Below are 14898 nucleotides of genomic sequence, written 5' to 3' on the forward strand. Positions count from 1 at the left end.
AGGATGTTGCAGGCAGCAGAACGTTCTCCACTGCGTCTCCAGACTCTGTCACGTCTGTCACATGTGCTCAGTGTGAACCTGCTTTCATCTGTGAAGAGCACAGGGCGCCAGTGGCGAATATGCCAATCTTGGTGTTCTCTGGCAAATGCCAAACGTCCTGCACGGTGTTGGGCTGTAAGCACAACCCCCACTTGTGGACGTCGGACCCTCATACCACACTCATGGAGTCTGTTTCTGACCGTTTGAGCAGACACATGCACATTTGTGGCCTGCTGGAGGTCATTTTGCAGGGCTCTAGCAGTGCTCCTCCTGCTCCTCCTTAAACAAAGGCGGAGGTAGCGGTCCTGCTGCTGGGTTTTTGCCCTCCTACGGCCTCCTCCACGTCTCCTGATGTACTGGCCTGTCTCCTGGTAGCGCCTGGACACTACGCTGACAGATACAGCAAACCTTCTTGCCACAGCTCGCATTGATGTGCCATCCTGGATGAGCTGCACTACCTGAGCCACTTGTGTGGGTTGTAGACTCCGTCTCATGCTACCACTAGAGTGAAAGCACCGCCAGCATTCAAAAGTGACCAAAACATCAGCCAGGAAGCAGGAACTGAGAAGTGGTCTGTGGTCACCACCTGCAGAACCACTCCTTTATTGGGGGTGTCTTGCTAATTGCCTATAATTTCCACCTTTTGTCTATTCCATTTGCACAACAGCATGTGAAATTTATTGTCAATCAGTGTTGCTTCCTAAGTGGACAGTTTGATTTCACAGAAGTGTGATTGACTTGGAGTTACATTGTGTTGTTTAAGTGTTCCCTTTATTTTTTTGAGCAGTGTATATCTCCATACTATATATATCACCATAATATATACCACCACACTATATATCACCTTACTATATATCACCATACTATATATATATACATCACAGTCCAGAACGGAAAGGTGCCGGATCCTGTTCTGGAATGATCCGGCTCAAATTAAGCACTGATTTGAAGTACCTAGGCAAGTATAAAGTACCTGCTGAGTATAAAGATTATTCAACTAGATTCAGTGGGCTTGTCATTCACACAGTACTGATGAAAAATCAAGTACATTTGATCTAAATGTGGGTATACGAGGACATCTAGTGGTCACCGTTTTTTTAAATTAATCCATGCCAGCTATGCCCTAGCATGCGATGCCATATATTTGACGCAGGTATTTATTTTTCAACATGTATAGTCATTGACTGGAACAAAATATAATTGTATGAGCTATGCATCTGTGTACCGGCGTTGTTGTACCCCTCTACTATCTAGCTTGGTGTGGCGATCTTATTCTGCATGTCTTCTTCACTTAGATACAATGTGTCGTCATGCATTTGTGCGTGCACGCTGTTAACGGTCATATCTGTCTTGCTAGCTAATTTAGCTAGCTCATCAACCATTATTTTATACGCTATTTCTGCACGATAGCACTTATTAAAGCCTTGAAACTCATAGGAACCTCACTGTCACCACTGGTCATCTAGCTAGCCCTTATTTGCCAGCAGGGTTGCATCGGTTTCCATTGGATTTGACAGTTTGTTAGGCTGGCTAATGGGTAGCTAATTCCCTAACGCGAACTGCTTATCATGTAACAGCCTATGCTGACTAGCGTCGCTAGCAACTAGCTAACATCGATAACCTTTAGTCGTGGGTCCACAAATTCAAACAAATGGTACTGAACTGATGACAAAATCATGTTTCTAAATTGTAGTGGCTATTTATGTTTTGTTTATTTGTTTTTTGCTGAATGACATTGCGAATATAATAATTTTTGTCATTTAACTACTGGTATGTATCTAATCCGGTTTCGGCATGAGAAAAGTATTAATCCCAAATTCCCGCGAGAATTTGCGCACTGACGGATACTGGGCAATAGAAATAAGAGATCCGGTCACGAATGCGGAGCCACTCCCGAAAATAACAAAGTGTTTGTGACACGTGCATGTGTTCCAATGATGTCATAATTATCTGGAGGTTCCATGTTGTCTATCAGCTTGGCTGTCCTTCAGAAAGCAGCTAATATTTGTACTCCACAGATGTATTTTCATGCAGCTAATAATACCAGCAGAACTAAGGCAATTGATCAGATCCATCAACATAACCCACTGGGCACAGACGTCAGTTTAACATCTGGTTTTGATTTAAAGTTTGGTTGTTGTTAACTAACGTGAATTCAATGTAAAATCAACAAAACGTTTCACCATGTCACTGGATTTAGGTTAAAAGTTGGGTGAAGAAAAGACTAAATGCCTTTCAAGTTGATTACTTTTTGCAAATCCAATTAGTTTTCTAGGTTGATTAAATATCATCACATAGCTTTTTGGGGGTTGAAATGATGTGGAAACAACGTTGATTCAACCAGTTTTGCCCAGTGGGAAATGGTTCAGTTCACATACAGTCACTTTGTTTCAGCTTGAGAGATCATCCCGGACTTTGCCCCCTCTGCTGTAGCTGAGACGTCCCTGGAAGACATAGTCTTATTGTTCTATGATGTTTCTGACACTGAGACAGTCAGGTAAGGCCACTCACACTCTGTCCAGTTAGATTGTTGTGTGGAGATTAAGAGAGAGAGACTAATAAGAGAGAACTTGTTATGGGGCAGGTCAGGCATCATTCTTGGAGTCATTTGTAGGGTCAAGTCCCCAGCAGATCTATTTGAACCCCTCATTATTTGTGGCCATGTATTAACTACTAAGTGAGTCTTTGACATGAAGAGTGGTTTCTGCCATTGGGATTGCTCTGATGTTGTTTCCATTCTCTCCTGGTTATGACCATAGAGCCTTGTCCCAGTCTCTAGACCTGCCTGTCTGTGTGGTGGATGACCTCCTGCCCTCTGAAGCTGTCAATGAGATGGTAAGTTGACCTTTTGAGTTGACCGTCATTTCATATTTCAACATTAATTCAATAAAATGTTATAGGGATGCTATCATTGGAAATGTTGAAGTACCACAACCATCTCTGTTGTGTTGCAGTTGTTTAATTGGTCCAACGTTGCCAATGCTCCTCCACTCTTTAACAGTTAATAATTATTTCAGTATGATATTTGTTGTATATTAAGTTTGATATTAAGGTTGATTATTTGCAATATAATTACATTTCTACCAGGAGCAGAGCAATTCTGCCAGGAGCAGAGCAACCTCAGTGATGGAAACCACAGAAGAGGGGAAGCTCAACAGTGTGGAAGATCTGACACTTATGGACTTCCTTCAAAACCTAACTGAGAAGTATGTTCTGTTTTCTTTGGTACTATCACTCCTTCAAGGAAATAGGATCAAATTAGAAACTGATTCATTGGAGAGAAAAAATTTCAGTGCCAGAAAAGTTGTCACATTGCAATTTTGCCAAAACAACTGACACAAAGCAAGTATAACTTCACCGTCAGGCAAATATTTAAATAAAAACAATTCTGCCACGCATCCTGATATGACAACATTTCTAAGGCATCCTGATATGACAACATTTCTAAGGCATCCTGATATGACAACATTTCTAAGGCATCCTGATATGACAACATTTCTAAGGCATCCTGAAATGACAACATTTCTAAGGCATCCTGATATGACAACATTTCTAAGGCATCCTGATATGACAACATTTCTAAGGCATCCTGATATGACAACATTTCTAAGGCATCCTGATATGACAACATTTCTAAGGCATCCTGATATGACAACATTTCTAAGACATCCTGATATGACAACATTTCTAAGGCATCCTGATATGACAACATTTCTAAGGCATCCTGATATGACAACATTTCTAAGGCATCCTGATATGACAACATTTCTAAGACATCCTGATATGACAACATTTCTAAGGCATCCTGATATGACAACATTTCTAAGGCATCCTGATATGACAACATTTCTAAGGCATCCTGATATGACAACATTTCTAAGGCATCCTGATATGACAACATTTCTAAGGCATCCTGATATGACAACATTTCTAAGACATCCTGATATGACAACATTTCTAAGACATCCTGATATGACAACATTTCTAAGGCATCCTGATATGACAACATTTCTAAGACATCCTGATATGACAACATTTCTAAGGCATCCTGATATGACAACATTTCTAAGGCATCCTGATATGACAACATTTCTAAGACATCCTGATATGACAACATTTCTAAGACATCCTGATATGACAACATTTCCAAGGCATCCTGATATGACAACATTTCTAAGACATCCTGATATGACAACATTTCTAACAATATTGTTTTCAGGCAATGGAGGGGGATTCGTGAGGGCGTGTTTGACCCGGTAAGATCATGTTACTGACAATTTAATCAGATTACCATGAAAACTCTGCCTAATGTTTAACCTTGTTCATAAGCTTTTGAAAGATGCACTATGCAACATTTTAAAACACTTGTTCTGTTTCTGGAATACAGCTGACAAAACAACAGCTTGCCGGCTTGTGTCTGAGGATTGACCAGTTTTTATCGGACAAGCTGATGCAGATCATCATCCCAGGTCTTTACGAACTACTGGGCATCCAAGATGCTGCCTCCTCTCAATTGTCACAGAGATCTCTCACAGCGTCACTCACCAGCCTGTTAGACGATAAGGCTAAAACCAAATCCCGAGTGAGATTTACTGAGGCTGGTGTACCTAAGAGGCCAGGCAGTCGAAAGTCTTACAATAGCTTTCGCATCCCGACTCCCTACCCTTCCTCCAACTGTATGGAGCAAAAAGAGGAAGAAGAGCAGGAATCACAACAACTTAAGTTCAAGGAGTTTTACCTGACTAAGGAGATGGGCAGTCTGGGCAGTGGAAGCTACCTGCCCAAGGGGGCCATGAGGTATGTTCTTAAAGGGAAATGTAACAACTTCATATTCATCTCCAGCATCACCATATGTGGAAATTACACATTTCCCTGCTTTGTAGTAAAAAAAGATAGAGGAACGTAACTGTTTCCAATAGTGCTGAGAGATTAGTGCTTTTTGAGGTTAATTTGGTTTCGATTCAAATATTGAAAAAATAATCACGGTTTTCGATTTCAATAATTTTTTGAGATATTGAATGCACTATGGATTGTGTGGGTTGAATGCTGTAACAACACAGAATAAAAATATTAATAAAAGTCCCATTTGGGTAGTGACTGCCCATTACTGCTTATCACTTATTAACCATCATTTACTTTCTCATATAAAATATTTATTTGATGACTTTATTATTTCATCAACTCATCTCTATAGAGCTGCTGCCTATGCTGTCTGACAACATCACTATTTTAGTAGTTCTTCTAAGTAAATAAGGCATACTTTTATGACTGCTGAATACCAACTATCAATCACTTAGATCATGTATTTCCAGGTAGAGAAACCTCGCAAAGCAACTGCTTTTTATCGCTCTCATGCATTCTCTCGTCTCAGTCAATGAGGTCTTCGTATCTGCTCCACACAGAGTGGACAAATAAGCGGGCGTGCAATGGATTATGGGAATGAATGACCATATTTTCTGTTCTAAACTATGTAGAATATTGGCCTGTTGGAAACTACAACTCCCTACTACATTGCATAGTTCGTGCTTGATCTGATTTATCTCTACAGAAACTGAGCATCGAGCTCACAGAAGAAGAAAAAAATTAAATATATGGAATTCAAATAATTGAGCCGACGTCGGTCAATTATTTGTTTAAAAACCGAAAAATAACAAAAATGTTGGTTAAATGCTCAGCTCTAGATTCTAATGACATCATCAGTGTGCATCGTGTGATTTTAACCAATTATGAGTAGGCATAGCCTACTAATTGGTTGATGATGTCATAGAAAACACTTATCTTCCTCTTTCTTTTTTTCTACAAAACATAGAAATGCCAATTTTTCACATGCTGATGTTGGGGTGGTGCTGGAGATGATGAATATGAAGTTGAAACATTTAGACATTTCCCTTTAACATTTCTTCAAACTGCCTTGTATTTACGATTGTCCTTGAAGTTATTAGAAGTTACAGTATTTGAAGTTTATAGCAATTTGGATTTAGCAGAGGATAGATATTGCCAGGATAGATAGATATCTACAGGCCAGTTTCAATACAAATTACTTTTACAAAAAACATTTTATTGGGCTTTAGAAATTAAGCAGTTAGGCTGACATCACACTAAGGTTTTTTCTCAGAGAAACAGAAGTGTTTTCCTCATTGTTTTCAATGGTGCAGATGTATTTGACACACTGAACGTGCATCACAGCCTTACATATTATTTGTTTGACTTTGATGATATCTGTTTTTTGTTCAAGGTCTCAAACCTCTCTGTCTGAGGTGCAGAAGAAAACAACCAACTCTGAGTCTCTACATGTCCTTTTAGGTCTCTCAGAGGACACCCTCGTCACCTGTGTGCAGGACAGCCTGCAAGGTTCTCTCTCCAAACTTGCATGCATGTCCGATTCTCCATCTGGAAGTGCAGGCTCTATGATGCTAATCCCTGCTGTAATGGCAGAGTTGGCTAAAGATGTCAAGTCGGCCGTATCACTGGTCGTTAAGAGTGCCTCCGCAAGTCAAACCTCTCTAGTGACATCTGGAAGAAGGGGAGACTCGGAGACCAAGGTGACTGAAAGCATGGTGAGAGAGCTGGCTGCTAAACTTGAAAAAGTTGACCAAGAGAGCAAGAGTCTAACAGGGCAAGTCATGAGCACCATCTCTGACACAAAGGTGGCTTTTGTTGACGAGAACGAACAGAGTTTGCTGGAAGTTCTGAAGGACAAGATCACGTTTTTGGCATCGCATGTTGGCTTCATTGACGATCTTGATGCCCTGATAAGGAAATACGAGAGCAGCTACAATATTAGTGAATCTGGTTCCTCCTGCACGCTCACATCTAAGAGCATTAAAAAACTCTCCAGCCGGCGGTTTCTAGCATCAGCAATGCAAGCAGTGAGTGGAGTTCTTGCCAAAAAAGTCAGTAGTTTGAGCTTTCCTAGTTCAGTCGTTCAGTCTGAGTTAACAGGTGCTATATCAGGTCAAACATTGTCTGGCATTGTAAAGACAGAGTCAATTCACCCAGTGGGCTCAGCAGCGTCAGTAGTTGTTAAGACTTTCGTGTCAGATATGAAGTCCTTGGCTGAATCTGAAGAGAGTCCGCAACAGAAGAGTGCCTGGTCTGCTGCTGCTCATATCTACCACAGCATCCAAAACAACTTGAAAGATTATTTCGGCAAGCTTCAGCGATGTGCCTTAAAGAGCATTGTCACATCTGATGACAACATCACAAATGCTGAGTTTAAGGAGACAGTTCCACTTCCTTGCTTAGACATGAAATATAGGCCCAGTAAGAGTGAGCCTCAGTTGCCAGAGTCCACTGGTGAAGTTACTTTACAAAGAGGCCTAAGTGAGAGCTCAAAACTTCTTTGGGCACAAACTGACTCAGAAGAAAGCAAGCTCCTTCTGACAACTTGCACCAAAGAAGTCATCTCAGAGCTTCTGGTCTTGTACAACACTGAGATGTCAAAGGAGGACCCCCTGTACACTGTTGGAGAAAAAGGATCAGACTTCTCTATTGAGAGACAACAATTTGTAGAAGTTGTTCTGGCTCAGCTTGGGGATATCTCCCATTCCAGGGCCTCATCATCAATAGTATGTGAGTTCCCCTCTCAAATTGAGGACAGCAGAAGTAATGCCACAGCTTCTTTGACCAGTCTGTTAAATTGCATGAAAAAACTCTCAAGTGAGGAATTCAAGAGAAACGCCACTCAAGCAGTGAGTGAGTTCCTAGTTGAAAAGTCCACCAGTAGCTTAACTAGTGCAAAGCCTGCTTATTCTGTAGCGACCAGGTCTGGTTCCATTCAAAACCGGTACACATGGTCAAAGGATATTTGTGCAGATTCTGCTGCCTTTGGCATCATTGACACATTTGTGGAAGACCTGCAGAGCTTGGCGCAACCTGCAGAAGTAGAGGAGAGAGAACCTGACCTCCAGGAAAAAGCACAAAAGCTACAGAGCAGGATCTGGTCAGCTACCACTAGTTTATTTAACAATATTAAGAAGACATTAAAGGACTTCACCATTCACCAGCGGAGGTCAGACATGCTGAGCAGAATGTCCAGTCATATACCCACAGAGGACTCTGAACATCTTGGGACTAAGGAGCACATTTGTTTGGCAAGCCAGGACTTGAGGCAAGCTAGTAAGAGTGTGCCTCACCTGCCCAGTTTGAACCTTGAAGTGGCTCTACACAGGGGTGTCAGCGAGAGTTCAAAACTTCTCTGGACTGAAACAGACGAGGCTCTACTGACCAATAGTACCAAAGAGGTCATTTCAACAATCTTGACCTCATGCGAGGATCAGACAACAAATGCACCTTGCTTCTCCACAGTAGGAAAGAAAATATCTGATATGTCTCTTGCGGTCAACGTGTTGGTAGGTGGTGTTCTGTCTCAGCTGAATAACATCTCCTGGTCAAGGTCCCCAACACCATGTGAAGACATGTTTGAACGTCTCCAAGATTCTCCTGAGCGAACCTCTCCAGTAAGTCTAGATTGCAGCACGGCTGCCTCCAAAGGCATTGCATCTTCCCATAGTCTTTCAACAAAGAGCCTCCAGAAACTCTCTAGTTATGAGTTCCAAACCAAAGCTGAGAAAGGAGTGAGTGAGGTCCTCTCTAGATCATTTAACATTGTGGAGGAAGGTACAACAGATCAGTCTGTATCTACATCCACCACATCTACTGATATTATACAAACCATGGTGAAAGACCAGCAGGAGCTCACCCAGACCACCCATTCATCTGACATGGTATCTGGAACCTCCCTGCTCACCACTGGACAGGTTTCTGAGAAAAGGATCTGGTCTGTTGCTCGTAACATCTACCACAGTCTGCAAAGTAAGATTAAGGAGATTATCAGAAATGATCTTCAAAGATCAGACACAACTCTTGATTCAATCAAAATGTTTACATATCAAAGCAGTTCTGCATCACTGAGAGCTAATCTCGGCCATCTTGAGGTCAACCAGAGCAGTGTTACATCTGGTGGAAAAGATGCCTGTGTGGACATTCCGCATAAATTACTACCTAAAACCACTGAGCTCTCAGGATCCATGCTGGAGGATAATGGCATGATCCGTTGTAGGAGTGCTGCCAGCCAAAAGACAAGAAAGACCTCTTCTTCACGCTCCTCCATCTCTCCAACACCTACTTCAAAATCAAAGCAGTCAGAATGGAACTTTGCTTTACCCGGGACTCCCATACCCACTGAGTTTCCTGCTCAGATTGACTTTCCCATTGTAAGAAACACAATCATTGAGGACTTCATTCACACAGAGGACTTACTTCCTCTAACCTTTGTTGACAAAGTTAGGCAAGCTGCTGGGGTGGTAGTGGACATTATGGTGGAAAGTGTTGAGAACACACAGGAAAATGGACAGGGTGCTTCTCATCTTGACGACCTCCGTTCTGCTGTTAGGAAATTGAGAAAAATAATTTCCACTTGGACCATCCACATTTTCAGTCATGAATTGGTGGATAAAGTGATAGCCATTCAGGACATCCACAGCACTCCACATGTCTTAACATTGGAAGCAGCCAAAAGTGTTTCAGACTCCATTCTTTCAAGGCTGAAATGGGGAAAGGAACAATGTGCCATATCCAAGAAGCTCTCCTCCCATCTTCTCCAGATATTTGCTGAAGAGATAGTGAAGGGCTTCCTAAAACAGTGGTCAGATGAATATGAAAATATAAACTTTGATGTTTCAGTCCAGAACGATCCAAAGACTTCTACTTGTATGGTCATTCTTCAAATGATCACCAAAGCCACTGCTAAATGTTATTTTGAGTCTGCTACCAGCGTGGCCACCAGTGACATTGTAGATGGCGTGTTTGATTTGGCAAGGGATACCATCAGCAGTACTGGAGAGCAGGTCCTCAGGTCCTTTAACACAAAGGTATAGTACACATACATCTTTCATGAATAACACTGCTGTTGACCTTTATGAGATATATGATTCTTTGGGTCATGGCATTGCACTGCTTCTTTGCAATTGATATGCTGTACTTTAAGATATCGAACATTTTCCAGTTTGTTTCACTGTGCCTTTTCCCACCAACCAGGGTTCCAAGAAAGTTAGTAAGAACCTCTGTCCTCAAGAGTCTCTGGAGTACCAGCCTCAGAACACTTCCCCTACTGTGTACTTTACAGGTAAGCCCTGCTGTTGTTTAGGCTGCTGCTCAGTCAAGACTAAGATATTATTACTTTACCGTTCAACTAATTCATTTGGAAAGACATTGTACTCTCCTCTGAGTTGTTACCTATGACATACTGTACTGCGGGCTGGGTGGTAGCCTAGTGGGTTAAGAGGTTGGGCCAGTAACCGATAGGTTGCTGGTTCAGAATCCCTGAGCTCACTATGCAAAATCTGTCAATGTGCTCTTGAGCAAGGCACGTAATCCTAATTGCTTCTGTAAATCGCTCTGGATAAGAGCGTCTGCTAAATGACTAAACATGTAAATTGATGACATACTGGATGGTCTTTCTTTGCAGAGTCGATGACAAATTCTCATGGCTTCTTTGCTCCAGAGGGAAATTATGATATTGCATCGTCCTTCCCACTTGAAGAGAAGAGTCGCAAACCCTCCCTTTTCACCAGATTGTGTAGAGCCATCACGAAAGGCTTTTCCAGCCCATTCAAATCTTCAAGGAAAAGCAAATTATTTCATTAAATTCCTCATTAAAACAACAAGAGCATTCATTTGTTCAAATCAAAATCGAATCATATTGGTCACATACGCCGAAAAACAACAGGTGTAGACTTTACTGTGAGATGCTTTATTACGAGCCCATTCCCAACAATGAAGAGTTAAAAAGTAAGAAAATATTTTCTAAATAGTAACACAATAACAAGGCTATATACAAGGAGTACCAGTACCGAGTCAATGTGCATGGGTGCGAGGTAGTTGAGGTAATACAGTATGTACATGTAGGTAAGGGTAAAAGTGACTAGGCAATCAGGATAGATAAACACAGTAGCAGCAGCTAGTGTGAAAGTCGGTCAGTGTCACAGTGAATGTGTGGGTAGAGTGTAGTGAGTGTGCATCGAGCCAATTCAAGAGAGTCAGTGGAAAACAATTAGAAAAATACATCAATAACAAAGGGGTTCAATGCAAATAGTGCAGGTAGCCATTTAATTAACGTTAAACAGTCTTATGGCTTGGGGATAGAAGCTGTTAAGGAGCCTTTTGTCCCAGACTTGGTGCTCCCGTATCGCTTGCCGTGTGGTAGCAGAGTGAACAGTCTATGACTTGGGTGGTTGGAGCCTTCTGCCAATCATTTACATATCACTTACTTGATTTTTATTTTATTTGATGTCATATTGTAAAAGTATGTATCTGTTCTGCTGAAAATCTGATTTTGAAGACAATGAATCTCTACAAGTGCTTCATAAAACAGTTATATTTATTTTTGTATTTTCAAAAGATAGCAAATAGCCAATCAAATATCAACATAAGTGAAATGAAAGACAGATTTAATTTTCAGTGAATAATTGTCTTGTCCAGTGAGCAACTCAATGACATTCAATGACATCATTAGATCACCTCCAAGAAGCATCTTCAACGTTCACCTGACAACCCATTGGTTAAGGCACATACACTAACCAAGTGTTTCTTACCTATCAAGAAGTTTGAGATCAGAAGCTTCTTCATTACCCCAGAAATGGAAAGGCTTTGAGACAAAGACAATCAACTGACAAGATAATGCACATACACTAACCCCGATGTTCTACTTGCCCCACTGAGTTACAGCAAAGTTATCATTTATGCATGGGTCCACGATCCACTCATAGCCCTCACAGCTATCTGACAGTTCTCAGAATACCAAGGAAGAAGTGTGTGATATTGGATGTTGTATCCTTCCCACTCCAAGTGATTGGGAGTCCCATAGGGTGCCGCATAATTGGCCCAGCGTCGTCCAGGTTTGGCCATCATTGTAAATAAGAATTTGTTCTTAACTGACTTGTCTAGTGAAATAAAGGTGAAATAAAAATAAACTATTTAAGTTGTCTGCTATGTTGCTGTGTAAATCCACACACTGCAGGGGAATGATGACACATGCTGTGCCAACACATCGTTACAGTAGTTGTCAGCTTTGTAACGTAAATAAAGAGTTTGTCAAATACTCTATGTGAAATACAGTATGTATTATTTTCCCATAATGCCATTATTTCATGTCTTTTGTGGTATTTTTTTTCTCCAAAAATAGCATTTTTCCCCCCTTATGTAACAGATGTATTATTTTGACACTGCACAGACTCATTTATATAAGCAATTATAATCCGCATCACCGGGGGCAAACTACCTGCCCTCCAGGACACCTACACCACCCGATGTCATAGGAAGGCCATAAAGATCATCAAGGACAACAACCACCCGAGCCACTGCCTGTTCACCCTGCTATCATCCAGAAGGTGAGGTCAGTACAGGTGCATCAAAGCAGCGACCGAGAGACTGAAAAACAGCTTCTATCTCAAGGCCATCAGACTGTTAAACAGCCACCACTAACATTGAGTTGCTGCTGCCAACATACTGACTCAACTCCAGCTCACTTTAATAATGGAAATTGATGTAAAAATGTATCACTAACCACTTTAAACAATGCCACTTAATATAATGTTTACATACCCTACATTACTCATCTCATATGTATATGCATATACTGTACTCTATATCATCTACTGCATCTTGCCATCTTTATGTAATACATGTATCACTAGCCACTTTAAACTATGCCACTTTTATGTTTACATACCCTACATTACTCATCTCATATGTATATACTGTACTCGATACCATCTACTGCATCTTGCCTATGCCGTTCTGTACCATCACTCATTCATATATCTTTATGTACATATTCTTTATCCCTTTACACTTGTGTGTATAAGGTAGTAGTTGTGGAATTGTTAGGTTAGATTACTCATTGGTTATTACTGCATTGTTGGAATCAGAAGCACAAGCATTTCGCTACACTCACATTAACATCTGCTAACCATGTGTATGTGACAAATAAAATTTGATTTGAATTAAAGAGTTTTAAGGCAGCAGTGTTCATACTGTGTATTTTACATTGATTTCAACCACTATAGATCTTCATCAGCAAGTGAGGATTTCTATGGACAAAAACTAGTGTTAAGTGGGGGGGTTTGGAGCCTCAATTTGACCCATGTCAAACACTTACAATCACATACAGTACAACCACATACATTCATTCAACTGAATGATTCTAGAATAAAGACTAGAATAATAATAATTCCATTCACATTCGGCTACTACAAATAGCCAGTGAAATATGATACGTTTTTGGTACTTGAGATTACGAATGACTGAGAATCCACTGCCTGCCGTTATAAACTGTCTACACACAAATCAAACACAGTATTGACTATATCTATAAGCCTCATCAAAAGGAACTAAATTCTTCGTCGTCCGCATTGTTTCAGGCATCATCTGTTCCAAAATCTCATCTTGTTCACTGTATTTTCCTCCCTTGTTAGTGACAATACAGGTACTTTATGAGGTACAGTCTGTTCTCTGGGTCGTGTTCATGAGGGCACACAATGGAAACCGTAAAAAAATATATGTTTTTCCCGAACAGAAAACTTAAATAAGAGTTCCTTTTTGGACAAGTCCAGGTTGTCCCTCCTTGTTTCAGTATGTTTAATCTGCCTAATGACCAGGATCCTGGTGTCTACCCAATGTGCTGAGCACTCCTCCTGGCCAGAGTCCGTGCTACATTCAGCTGCTGCAGCCATGGTCTCTGTGTGAAGGCACTGTTAGAGAGTCAATCAACCAGAACAAGGTTAGGAGACCAAATGTGTGGTCTAGCATTGTGAAATACTGTATATGTGATGGCCTCAATACATTAATGAAGCTCCCTTACATCCTATCCTCTCCCCATACTGACACTATATACCTTCTAAGCATGATAGTTGGCTCATGATTTGTTTCAGGACTTGTTAGGGTAAACCAATAACAGCTTCTAACCCCAAGCCATAAGTAAGCATTTCACCTGTAAATCACTGTCATTTAAAGTTGGACTAACCTGGCCAAGGCCAAACAGTATATGGCGTTTTCTCTGGGTGTGCGGTCGCAGTGGAGAGAAAAGGAGAAAAGGACTCCATATATCACCATACTATATATATATATATCACCATACTATATACCACCACACTATATAACACCACACTATATATCACCATACTATATACCACCACACTATATACCACCACACTATATATCACCATACTATATACACTGCTCAAAGAAATAAAGGGAACACTTAAACAACACAATGTAAATCCAAGTCAATCACACTTCTGTGAAATTAAACTGTCCACTTAGGAAGCAACACTGATTGACAATAAATATCACATGCTGTTGTGCAAATGGAATAGACAAAAGGTGGAAATTATAGGCAATTAGCAAGACACCCCCAATAAAGGAGTGGTTCTGCAGGTGGTGACCACAGACCACTTCTCAGTTCCTATGCTTCCTGGCTGATGTTTTGGTCACTTTTGAATGCTGGCGGTGCTTTCACTCTAGTGGTAGCATGAGACGGAGTCTACAACCCACACAAGTGGCTCAGGTAGTGCAGCTCATCCAGGATGGCACATCAATGCGAGCTGTGTCAAAAAGGTTTGCTGTGTCTGTCAGCGTAGTGTCCAGAGCATGGAGGCGCTACCAGGAGACAGGCCAGTACATCAGGAGACGTGGAGGAGGCCGTAGGAGGGCAACAACCCAGCAGCAGGACTGCTACCTCCGCATTTGTGCAAGGAGGAGCACTGCCAGAGCCCTGCAAAATGACCTCCAGCAGGCCACAAATGTCACCACACTATATATATATATATATATACATCACAGTCCAGAACGGAATGGTGC

This window comes from Salvelinus alpinus, chromosome 15, assembly GCF_045679555.1.
Source record: "Salvelinus alpinus chromosome 15, SLU_Salpinus.1, whole genome shotgun sequence".
NCBI classification, from domain to species: domain Eukaryota; kingdom Metazoa; phylum Chordata; class Actinopteri; order Salmoniformes; family Salmonidae; genus Salvelinus; species Salvelinus alpinus.